General features: G+C 38.0%; 2 protein-coding genes across 2 annotated transcripts in view; one reads left to right on the forward strand and one right to left on the reverse strand.

Annotated features, from left to right (window-relative positions):
* Nucleotides 1–13,904, reverse strand: part of LOC126370562 (spermine oxidase-like) — a 50,045-nt gene that overhangs the window by 35,892 nt on the left and 249 nt on the right. The gene's annotated exons all lie outside the window — the stretch shown is intronic.
* LOC126370584 (uncharacterized) overlaps nucleotides 1–13,904 on the forward strand; it is a 46,709-nt gene that overhangs the window by 16,311 nt on the left and 16,494 nt on the right. The window lies entirely within an intron of this gene.

The raw sequence follows: 13,904 nt of genomic DNA on the forward strand, positions 1-13,904 counted from the left end.
CCGTTTATCGTGTAGCTGAGTACCACGCTAGTAACTTATGGCATTGTGAAGAGTTAAAGACGAGACGAGGATCTTTGAACTGTTCTCCAATCATAAAGTGGCTGTTTCGTCCCCCTGGGTCTCTAGTGGTTGAAGTTCCAAGTCACCTTAGTTGATGATGAAATAATCGATTAGTACGCCTCTTTCAAGCACTATAGCATAACATAAAGCTTACGACTATATCCCAACTGGGGTACTCACAGGTACCTATATCTATCGTAAGATGAACTAAGTATCCACGTTTCACCGAGCCGACTGCTAGAGAGTAATAGGTCGTGAGTCGTGTCGCCGTCTATAATGGATGAGCCAACTGTGTCAATCTTCTCTTCTATTGTGTGGGTTGTGAGGTGGAGTACCAACCTCATCCACCCTGGTGTCAGGGTTACTATTGAGCCGCCAAAGGCCCCTGACATGGTTCATGTAATGACTACTTACTTACATCAGTAAGTAGTAACCGGGACCAACGGCTTAACGTGCCTTCCGAAGCACGTATCATCTTACTTTTTGGACAATCAGGTGATCAGCCTGTAATGTCCTAATCAAACTAGGGATCACAAAGTGATTTTTGTGATATGTCCCCACCGGGATTCGAACCCGGGTCCTCCGGATCGTGAGCCCAACGCTCAACCACTGGACCACGAAGGCCGTACTGTGTTAATGAAAATTGCACTTATGATGAATTAATTACTCACTATTGAAGTTGTATTAAACATGACAAACAGACTTGCGTTTGTAATGCTTATGGAGGTGGTGTCAGTCGGAAATCATCAAAAGATGCCTTCAGCCAGTCTTGATATTTGAGTCCCAATAAAAGATACATTGACATTGACATATAAGGCTACGTTCAGATGACAAGCGCTCAACGCGCGATCAACGCGCGTATAATTTTTGTATAGTGTTTACATGACACGCGCTTGTCAGGCGTCGAACGCGCGTTGCCGCGACCGTCATGGTATTCAGTACAGTTCTTACATTTGTTGAAGATGGACGTTGAAACAGTTTTAACAGTGATTCTATACCGACGGCTGAAACGACGCGACAGAAGACGCAGATATTGGGTCCACCCAATTTTGTCACACAGGCTGACTGAAAGCCAGTACATAATTTTGTATCCTAAGTTAAGGCAATTCGGACCCAAATTTTTTAACTACTTCAGAATGTCCATCAAGTCATTTGATGAGTTACTTCGGTTTCCATTTCGGACGATTTTTGGACGGACTGATACTGAAGAACCCTAAAATACGTCTATCCGCGTCGAAAGCGCGCGCTCAAGTGAACGGAAATATAGAAAACCAATGATCTCAAGGCGCGCGTTGACGCGCGTTGACAACAGTCGAGCGCTAGCGCAGCGTTCAACGCGCGCTGTATTAAAACGCGCGTTAGCATGTGTACAGCCTGAATAAAATGTATGTAGTTGTAAACGCGCGTTATCAAAACGCGCGTTGAGCGCTTGTCATCTGAACGTACTCTTAGTTGAAAGAAACATATCGCCCTTCGAATTGAGGATAAAAACTGTTCATAAATTTTGTCAGTTCCTTGAGTAAACAAACATTATTGTTTTGGTTATATTTTACAGTCCACGTTGCTCCATATTTTATAACAATTTAACACGAATTTTATCTGGACAAAAGGGATAAAAACTGCCCATTTCTCCCATAAGGTGTCGCTACTGTTGAGCATTTTTAAATTTTGACAGTTCCCCGTACTTTTTGAGTCAACAAACATAATTGTTATGGTTATATTTTACACTATAACCTTTTCGCAGCGATTAAAATTATAGTATTATACTGGTGCTAATTCCTGTAAATACCATCTAATTTTTTTTTTAAGTTATATCTGTCATTTTCTTATCCGCCGAAAAGGAAAGAGACGGGTAATCGACAAGCATAAAATTTATGGAACACACGTCAATTTTAAGCACAAATCTAAACCAACCGTCTAAAAATTTTACATCCGTCAATAACCCGACACAGTTAAGTAGACAGCACGTCAAACGGATTGCATACCAGCGACGTACCTTTTGATTCGCCCGGGTTATTCATTCATTCTTCCTAAAATTAAGAGCTGTGAATCATCCTCCTTTTCGAAGGATATGAAAATGACGGATATAACTTTAAATAAAATTAGGCGGTGTCTGCAGGAATCGGGGCCACTTATTCCCTAAAGATCGGAAAGAAGAAAACTTATTTTAAATCTAAACTGCCTTTTTCCAACTGATGGCTTTTCTTTTTCGTAACTCATCCTTTACACTTCAGACAGGATACATTCCACGTTACTCCACATTTTATAACAATTTATGTAGGAAAGTGAGAATACTATGGAAGGATAATGAATGGGAATTTGATTGTTTATGATATGAAAGGAGGATGGTTAATGAATGGGACGTAAGGCAGTTTTAAAAAGTAAGAAAGGCGAGTTGATGGAGCAATGTCGGTCGGGTTAGAGGATTTTGTTAAAATATAAAGAGTAAAGATAGTTAAAACATCCCGTGTTATTTCTATCACTAATTTAAGAGCCACGCTCTTGTCGGTGTAGCATGATTGCTACTTTTTTAGGGAAAAATAGGGCAGTGGTTTCCCTCTTGCCTTCCGCCCCGCAGTACTCTGTCTGACGCAAGTGGAATGGCGCCCAGAGTAGTCTATTACAAAGCCATACTAGGACTCCTGTCCTCCGCCTCTGAATAGTACTGACAGTTACTGCTATTTAGAGGCGGCGAAATATCATCGTAATATTTCTATATCCCACATTTATCATGAATTAGCTGATCAGTATGGAGAACTGTCTAAATTTAGGTACACTCAGCAGTGCTGCCGCCTACATTTGAGCTTCTAGTTTTTATCCTCATTCTAAGGCCGAAGTGACCGACGACTGAGTTATTGGACGAGTGGACGTCCAAGGTTCGGCAGTGGGCGGGTCAAGGGTCACCGTAGGCTAAACTGGAAACCCCACGCACTTTGCTCACAGATTGACTTAACGTCTTTAACTTTTAGACGTATGGATTTTAACATAAAGACTATTTTCTATTAGCATAATGATACGCACTGTTAGCATTAGTAATTAGCCTAATCTCCCTAAGTGTGCCTTACTCAGCTTTTTATCAGTTATAGAGACTTACAAAATAGCCGTTGTAGCCCAATGGAAGAACGCTCGACTCTCACTGCCATGATCATGGCACTTGCAACAGTCTCGAAATATCGGGAGTACCTCATATCCCTATTTTAAACGCGGTAAGAACCCGTTATTATGTGTTTTAATTATGATAATAACCGCGTAAACTTAAAACAATTTTGGAACACTTTTTGTTAATATGGTCTGCTAAAGTTTGCACTTCAATAATATTAGGTAGGTAAATAAATAGTGATAGGTACGATAAGGTGTAAAAGTTCAACTAGTTTCTTGAAAAGTAATAAATTAACTGGTTGCACTCAAGACCTCCTGGTTACAAGTCGTTTCTGTAATAGACCAAAAACACCTAAAAAAATATAAATTTTATAATTATGACAACTAATGGTTCGTTATTTCACCACTGTTTACAAATAATTTGCTGTGCTCAGTGACTGAACTTTTGCTCTTGGGTTGTACATAGAAACGCACTGAACCTATGCCAAAATACGAGTATGCACATCGATAAATATTTCTTTGCCCATAGGTAATAAAAATCTTTGTAGTAAATTGTACATTTTATAACCAGACTATTTAGTTTTTAAAACCACTTTGTGACATACTGATAGTGTTTCAACCGCAACCGTTGTTCTGACTTTTATGCTTTCATAAAAGGGATATAAGTAGGTTAGGTCTCATATTTCGTATTTCAGTAAGTGCCAAACCACGTATCAAATTCATTTTGTTTGCTACAATTCAGTATTAAGAATTACTATTATTATTTATTAATAATTATTATGTATATTTTTTTCTGCCATACCCAACATCCACTACTGTACTTCAGCGTAGGGAAAAGTACTGCATTGTGAACAGCTATCCTCAGCCATGCATTGCCAATATGGGTTTCCTCACGATGTTTTCCTTCACCGCTGAACACGTGATCATTATTTATAATCCAAACATGAATTCGAAAACAAATTCCAAAATCATAGGTTTACCTACGCCATGTTGGGATTCAAGCCTGCGACCTCACAGTGAGAGGCTCGCCAATAGGCCAATAACTGTTATAGGTAATAGGTCATTGAACGTAAGTATAAATAATTTGCCTTATTGCGTTGTAGAGGACAATCCTTTGTCGGCCTACATTTTTATAGCCGTTGAAATCAGTGGACAAACTTGTAACTTCGACTTTCCAATGTAAGTCGCAACACAAAATATTGTCTTAACCCACTAATAATTGAAAGTACTTATCTGATTTGAAAATCGTGAACTTATTTCGATAGTCAGCGTAATCTTGCATCATATTGGCGAACCAATCCCGATTAAATGAATGAATTAGTGCGGTTCTTTGACAACGTTTTTCGTAATCCATGGTATAATTTTAAAAGTCTTGTAAATCATAAACCCGATAAACCTAGACCTGAACCTACATAACTCCCTGAGACGCTATGGCCACGTTAGGGAGGGTACTGAAAAGAATCGACGTCCGAAGGACGTAATATACGATCCCGACGACCCAATTACTCTAGCCATATAGTGGCCAATCAGCTCGCGACACAAAACACTTCATGACCCGATACCGACCCCACCGGCGCTGTCGACGATTTCCCTCAATCAGAGCTTATCGCTATCGACCAACTAGGGTCGATTAATTCTTTCAAATATTTTTCTTGTCAGACGACTCTCTGAGCCGAGGTTCGCGCCCAACTGGTTACCCTCAGGCCTGTTGTCTTATAAACGTTGTACCTGAGAGCCTTCAGCTCTCCCCATTTGTCCGGCCAATCTACAATAAGAGAAGTAAAAAAGTGCTATGGTGACTTATCAGCTACCTACGTCGCAAACAATTGGGTCGTGTACTAGGTTTAAGATAAATTATGAAACTCTGATCTCTAACTAAATAAACACAGATTTAAAACTAACGAAAAACATTTTCTTTTTCTATTTAACTTATTTATGAAATTCAATCAACAAAAACGTAATAACGTTTTTCTATGACGTCACAGTGTGCTTTTTCATGCAAATTCCATAGTAATTTCGTGTTTTGACGTTTAGTAAAAATTAACTGATTTGAAAAGTTTCAAACTAGCCTGTTATACTTTTATCAGATGCCTTGAATGATAATCAGTCATTCTTCTTTAGGTTAATCGGCTTTCAAAAGATGCTATATGCTAGGGACGTAAATGTTTTATTTTTCAGTGTCTGTAACTATAAATAACAAACATATTGTATGCCGTTTACGTAATACCTTAGATAAAAACCAAAAAGAAAAATGCAAATTATATTATTGTTCTGCGCCGATCAAATACCGTTCTGCCTTGTGACAGATACATTATGTATTTATGGTAATAAGAGTCATTGAACAATGTCATATGATTGATACTAAGTAGGCATACCTACTGAATGTGATGTTATCATGGCAAAGATGGCACGGTTTATAACCGGCCTCTGTGGTCAGTTAGGCGTTGGGCTCGCGATCCGGAGGTTTTGGTTCGTTCTTTGTTGGACTGTCCCTATCCTGCTGGTGTGGTCAAGACATTGCAGACCAAAATCACTTGATTGTCCGAAAAATAGAACGATTCCGTACTTCCAAGAGCCCGCCAGGCAGTCGTTCCGGCCATTACTCTGCATAACATAACATTCCGGGGAACAACACATCACTGGATGAGCAGTAGGTATTGATAGACTGAGCCGTATGAAACTATAATGCGTAGGTAAAATTAAAAAAAGAACGGCCAACTGCGAGTCGGACTCTCGCGCGAGGGTTCCTGACTGGGTAAACAACGGTAGTTACACAAATTTCATATTGTGACTTTTTTGATATCGAGCAAAAATTTTTTTTTGTATCTGTCTGTTTTTGGTATCTGTTGTTATAGCAGCAATAGAAATGCATCATCTGTGAAAATTTCAACTATCTAACTGTCACGGTTCATGTTCCTTTGTTACATTCCTTCAGCCTGGTGACAGACGGACGGACGGACAGCGGAGTCTTAGTAATAGGGTTCCGTTTTTACCCTTTCGGCACGGAACCCTAAAAATGATCGCATAGTCAAGTTTGCTCGAAAAGTGCTTAGTTTTCCTTAGGTCCCAGTGCACGCAAACGTATTAAATTACACTTTACCAGTGATGTGCTGTTCCTTATTTCCTAACCCTTAGGCAGATAAAACCCGTATACAAGTAGGAACAACTTGAAAAAAAGTTTTTACAATGGGAACAATCCCGGAAACGGCACATAACTGCTCTTTACATATTTCATTCTTGTACGAAGCCTTTTCTTTATAAGTCCTACTGACTCGACACTTCCTTAAGGAAGTAGGCACGAGTAAACTGACACGCAAATATCAAATATCATCTTTATTTTCACCTCAAAAAGGTTCATTGCGTCAACGAGTAATAGCAAGGTCTTATAAAACCGCACAAGAACGAAGGAAAACTTATAAATGCTTAATGCTGTTAGTGTATAATGCATGTATCAACAAAGTTGGTTCACTTAGCTAAATTGACCATAAATTAACCTAACATTCATGTGTTATGTCTGATTGTTGAAATTTAGTTCTGTGCAATAAAGTATATTTGATTTGATTTGATTAAATATAAGTACATTCTACAAAAGTATTTACTAAGTTTCTGTGTTTTATGTTATAAATAATGTTAAAAAACAAATAATCGTAAATAATCCTTTACAAAACTTTTTTTTACAGTACGGGTGCGCTGCATCAACAAAGATGTATTTAATTATTTTTATAAGTACATAAACTCGCGCCCGTGGCGATCACGACCTGGAGGTTTGGGTTCATTGTCGACACTTTGTGAGATACCCATATATAAGAGGCTGTTTACTTATAAGTATAAATAGATTTTGTTACGACCATGTGTTCGTATAAATGTGGGTGTTATAAAAATATAAGTATGTAGTAAGTATGATAGGATCAACTGGACCTGGTAAGGGCTACTGGTAGAGAGGACAGCAACACGGAAACAAGAACATCACACTTAGAAACAAACATACATAAACCTATGAAAGATACACGTGGTTAGTAGCCCACATAATTAGTATTATGTACGTGGTATCCTTATATGTTAGTACATATAAGGATACTTATTGTTCAATTCCAGCAATATTACATACGTACTGATCGAATTGATAACCTCCTTCTTTATAAAGTCGGTTAAAAAGTTATATTATGAGGGACGTTCCAGGCTTATAACATGGCTTTGTACAAAAACGTGATAATTACATATTTTCTCATTACCTACTCGCGTAAGGAGCTCGTGAGGAGCGCGTGAGGAGCTCGGTGGCGCAGCGGTAAACGCTTCGGAAGGCACGTTAAGCTGTTGGTCCCGGATGCATTAGCAGTCGTTAGTAACCACCAATCCGCACTGGGCCCGCGTGGTGGTTTAAGGCCCGATCTCCCTATCCATCCATAGGGAAGGCCCGTGCCCCAGCAGTGGGGACGTTAATGGGCTGGTGATGATGATGACTCGCGTAAATATTAATCAAAAATATAGAATTATGTGGCTACCTATATTGGTTCTCTTTATTTTGATCAGAATAATAGTAGGTTTTAAGATGTAACTGTGCTTAGGTTTAATAAGGGTCATCATTTGTACAATCAAAAATAAAGATAAAAGATGCATAATGTCGGTTATCCATGAAATTAGAAGGTTAAAGAAGGCGACTCTGTACAGCGCCACCTATATTTTTTTTTGGGGAACGTAGCCCAGCCAGTCCCTCATTGACTATGCGTTTTCTAAATAATCATAATCATAACACCATATTCACATAATCTGGTAAATTTCAAATGCATAAAGGTAAAGTGACCAATTTCGTTCACATCTCTCCTACAAAAGCATTCCAAAACGTTTTTGCCCTTTACTTACTTGTTTTGTATCGAATAGCATTCTCATGCAATTCGAAAAAAAAATGTTTTGTCTCTCTCTTTTACCTTAGTAGAGAAAAAGACAGCCGACTTAAATCCATGGGGCAATTTTGCACGTTGCAATTTGTAAGTGGTTATTGAGAAATTGTTTATTGTATGGTACGTAGTAGAGAACGGGCTTTAAAAATAGGGATACATGTAACCTATTGAAACAGTTTTTTTTTAAATTCCGTATTTTCCATTGACACCAAAGATCATAGAAATAGACAGAACTAAAAGTTATCACACCGATGTTTTACACTTTCATAGAGTAGGCTAGTTTCAAACTAGTCAAATCAGTTACTTTTTACTAAACGTCAAAACACGAAATTACTATAGAATTTGTATAAAAAAATGTTTTTGTATTTGTTTGTAGTAAGCTCAACCCGCAGTGGAGCAGCGTGGTGGAGTATACTCCATACCCCCCTCCGGTTGATTGAGGGGACGCCTGTGCCCAGCAGTGGGACGTATATAGGCTGTTTATGTATGTATGAAAAAGCCCACTGCGACGTCATAGAAACACGTCATAAAAAGTCGGTATTACGTTTTTATTGATTAAAATTCATAAGTAAGTTAAATAGAAAAAAGAATATGTTTTTCGATAGTTTTAGATCTGTCTTTATTTAGTAATCAGAATTTCATAATTTATCTTGAAAAGTACACGACCCAGTTGTAGTGACTATCCCCCCGCACCCCTCCCGAAATACCGCTCATCTACTATCTGACTAACCCTAAAACGATGTAGCCTGAAGAAACCTGCATTACTGTATCTTATCCACCCCAATACATCAACAACGATAAGAATAAGAAGTAAAAAAGTTTTTTTTTTGCTTATAAACGTGGGAATCCAAGTAGCAAAGTAACATCTCTACTCTATGATTATTTATAGATTAGTTCTGCATTGGTTGAATAAAAAGCGTTCCCTGTCCATCCATCTGCACACTACACTACATCTGTACACTTATATACTATAGCAATATTACCGTGGCTGTATGTCTTCAAGCCTTTGCCTGATAAAGAGGTTTTATGTTGAATTAATATTTTTTTAATGCTTTATCTTTTTTTTTCGACATTCTGTTTCCGTTCTCCTATTGTTAGGTTACAATACTTTGTGGTCCCTAGTTTGGTTAGGACATTACAGGCTGATCACCAGATTGTCCGAAAGAAAGATGATCCGTGCTTCGGAAGGCATGCTCAGCCGTTGGTCCCGGTTACTACTTACTGATGTAAGTAAGTCGTCGTTACATGAGCCATGTCAGGGGCCTTTGGCGGCTTAATAGTAACTCTGACACCAGGGTTGATGGGGTTGGTAATCCACCTCACAATCCACACGGTATAAGAAGATTGTTAGGAAGGTACATCACTCTGCAACCCCAAAATCTGCTTTGACGTGTACGTGTACGTAAAGGCGTTCGAATTTCGAATCTTTTTGGCATAGTGCCAGTGCAGTGGCAACATCTCGCAGATTTTGGACCACGGATTTTCCAAAACTACCAACCACCATTGCCAACCTCTGCAGTAAAAAGTTCGGACCGTTACGGAACATATGTATATGTGTATATAAACCTAATATGTTTGTATTTTATGTAATCCTTGTAGTTGCACCATCCAGCATCTAAATGTACGATCAATAAATACTTCCTATCTCTGGTCGCCTGGTAGAAATAGTAAAAATAATAAATCTCCAATTGTGCTTTCTTGTGTGTGTTTTATTTTATAATGTTTCATGTAGGTATGTGTGTGCAATAAAGTATAAGTATTTGATTTGATTTGAATAGACGTTCCTTCCGAAGAAAAAAAAGAAAGGGAGTTTGGTGCATGCGGATTTCTTAATAAACCATTTCCTAATAAATATTTTTTTTAATTTACAAAATCTTAATACTAAATATTAAATATACAAATTAGCAATGTCCTAGAAAACTACTTAAACAGTTTGTCTGCATGAGCCTCTAGTAGTATAATGTAATTAGTTATACCTAATATTTGAATTTCTTAGTAGTGATACCACAGAAACGTACCCGTAAATGGGTATTCTGCAGGTAACACGATAGCACAATACAAAAACAAAATTCTTTAAATATTTTCAAAGGCCTTAAAATGGCGTAATCGCATAACGATGCAGTTGCAAAGGAATGTTATTTTGGGTCTTATGTGTATTACCACGATTCTATATCTCGTCAGTTATTTTCGCTTGAGATTTTAACACTATTTAATAAGTCACTCCACTCATACTCCACCCCCCTAGTCTACTCCCCCTCACCCCCTTGTCTTCTTACCTACTCTATTTATAAGTCTTAATTAATAAGTAGAAAAATATTAAAACATTTAAGTATATTTCTATTTAGTGATTAGTGATATTGAATGTCAAAATTAGATAGTAACCTCGTCATCACCAATCAAGAGCCACGCTCTTGTGACATTTTTAGGGAAATAATATTAAGTTTAAAAATTAAAACCCGACTACGGAGAAATCACGCTCTAAAAAGTATGAAACAAGAAAATTGATTTCTCTGAAATTCTTCCGAATAGAGATGTTGATGTGTAATACGACTGAAGCGAAACCGCAAGACATTCTCTTCACTTCATCATGTTAGTTAATATGAACATAACATTGCAACTTTATCCCAATTGGGATAGTCAGAGGTACGTCTGTAATGTCGAGCCAACTGTGTTAGTGGAAACTGCACTTAAGATAATACCGAGGTTCGAACAGGCGCAGCCCGTTTGAGAAGCAAGCTGGTGTACCACAGCGACGGTCACACCACTTTGGTTACGAGATCATAACATAATATACATACATAAACTCACGCCTATTTCCCACCGGGGTAAGCAGAGACTATAGAATTCCATTTGCTTCGATCATGACACACTTCTCTTGCTTCCTCACTTCTCTTGGTTCAGAGTAGATCGTATTAAACCTTTTCTAAGGACATCTCCAATTTGGTCAATGTAAATCCTTCTCGGTCTTCCTCTGCCAGCCCTATCATCAACTTCGCTTTATATACCGCTTTTGCAATTCTATTATCCTTCATCCGCTCAAAAATACAGACACAAAAATACAAACGGCAACAATGGTTAATTAATTAAACAGGGGTCCCCTAACTAAGCTAAGCATGTGCCTTGGAGAACCAAGTTCATATCCTAAAATCGAATTTGTATCGACTTTAAAACCTGTAGTAACGTCTTTGGATGGACTGGTTACACCTTGCGTCCTTGAATGAAAGCAGGTAGGGAAATGTCGGCCCTACTAGTGACGTAACTCGTAACCGCAACGGAGTCCATGATTTAAAACGGACTGTTAGATTTATTTACATTTGCTTTCGAAGTTTTGATGTTCTACTATTAGTTCACTTTCAATCACTTGCGATCCCTAGTTTGGTTAGGACATTGCATCCTGATGCGCAACGTGATAAAATTTTGTGACGGTCATTTTATCGCTTCTGACGATATAATTACGTCTTTTTGTCGATTGATTTGTGAACCCAAATAAGTTATGTCGTTCTGTCAAAATACGAATAAAATCACGTGGCACGCATGATAGGGAAAAAAATAAACTTATCGAATTCGACAAAACTTAATGAATCGATCGATAATTTTTTCACGTTGCGCACGTTAGCCCTGCTGGTCACCTGGTTGTCCGAAAGATCGCAGTTGCTTACCTATCATCTCAAACTTATCACAAATAGGAGGAGGCCGAGTAGGAATTGTGCCTTTTACGACCTTTGGTTTGACTTTGTGAACGTTCCCGGCAGTAGAAAAGCGTAAATCTTGTGTAAATAGAGCTATATTTTTTTACTTTAGGCAGATAAGACCAGAGTACAAGAAAGAACAATTCGAAAGAGAAAAGCAGCCAGTGTCCTTACCATTACATTAACTGCCTATACACGTCCCACTGCTGGGCACAGGCCTCCCCTCAATCAACCGGAGGGGGTATGGAGTATACTCCACCACGCTGCTCCACTGCGGGTTGGTGGAGGTGTTTTTACGGCTAATAGCCGGGACCAACGGCTTAACGTGCCCCCCGAAGCACGGAATCATCTTACTTTTTCGGACAATCAGGTGATTCAAGCCTGAAAAGTCCTTACCAAACAAAGGACAGTCCCACAAAGTGATTTCGACAATGTCCCCATCGGGAATAGAACCCGGACCTCCAGGTCGTGAGCCTAACGCTCTAAACACTAGACCACGGAGGGAGGCTGGTGTCCTTACCATTAAAGAGTTTTTATAACGGGAACATTCTCACTTTGGGAGTATTCCTTGGAACGACACATCACTATCTACGACTGGTACTCTACTTTCTACTGCTACTACACTCTACTGTACTCCACTTTAGTGTACTGTGTGTAATTATAATTAAAACACATAATAACGGGTTCTTACCGCGTTTAAATGGGGATATGTGTGTAATTACTAAGGATATGTACGTACTTATAGGTACCTGAACATATTAGATGTCTTTTGATTAAACGTAGATTTTTTATTAAAAAAGAATTTGACCCTCCACAGTTTATCCACGATAATTATATTGAATAAATTATTCATCATCTCCCTAGCGTTACCCCGTTTCTCACAGGGTGCGCTTGCCTAACTTGAAGATTTGACAGATCCGGTTTTTTACAGAAGCGACTGCCTGTCTGACCAACCCGCGAAAGGAAATCCAGGCCCCTACAGGTTAGGTCACATACCTCCGAAACCCTTTTCTCAGGAATGTGGGTTTCCTCACGATGTTTTCCTTCACCGCTAAGCACGACATAAACATTTATGAGCTAAACATGAATTCGAAAATCATTGGTTTAGGCCCGTGTCGGATATTTAATCCGTTCTTTTTTTTGATATAGAAATACCTAAATACATTAAAATGCAACTGAATGAGTAACTTTTCTGGCTACGTTCACCAAAAACACCTTCATTCGCAAGTGAGCGCACTTATTTTGTGCAAATGAGAAACAACACAACAATAGAATGAAAACGAAAGTACCTATCGTAAAACAATAGTACCAGTTAAATAGACCGTAAATTATAATAGGCTAGTTTCCAACTAGTCCAATCAGTTACTTTTTTCTAAACATCAAAACACGAAATTATACTATGGAATTTGTATGGAAAGCCCATTATGTCGTCATAGAAAAACGTGATTAAATGTCGGACTTATTATTAAGTTCTTCTTGATTAAAATTCTTAAATAAGTTAAATAGAAAAAAGATAATGTTTTTCGTTAGTTTTAGATCTGTCTTTATTATGTAATCAGAATTTCATAATTTATCTTGAACCTAGTACACGACCCAATTATATGTATATGCCTTTTAGAAAACCTTAATAGTGTGGGAATAAGCCAAGACATGCGAGTCTACATTGACTTAAAAAAAAAACTGTAAGTATTAGAAAATTTCACATGTCATAATTATAATAACTGTAATACTAGAAAACATTTAAAAAATCTATACTGATGTATCGAACCGCTAAAAAATAATTAAAAATTCGACACAATCGCTTTTAATTTATTAAGCGTTTTAAACCTGGTAATCAATTATTCACCGACCGATACCACAGATCTTAGTCTGAAACTACTTATATCCGAAAAACTATGAGTAGGTAAGAACAAAAATTGCTTAACTCTATAAGAATCCTTTGAAAACATCATAACTATAATAACTATGTATTATACTTATACGCAAACTTCATAAAGGAACAATAGAAAGTGTAACCTAGCCATTTGACCTACTACATACTACTCGAGATAACCTAGATTTCAAAAGAACAAAACAGTTTCGGATAACGTTCTAGAAGCGCTATTCTTGCGATGTTTTATGTAAAACATAACTCATAGGTTCTTACATATTTGAATTC

Source organism: Pectinophora gossypiella, chromosome 11 (assembly GCF_024362695.1).
Source record: "Pectinophora gossypiella chromosome 11, ilPecGoss1.1, whole genome shotgun sequence".
NCBI lineage: Eukaryota > Metazoa > Arthropoda > Insecta > Lepidoptera > Gelechiidae > Pectinophora > Pectinophora gossypiella.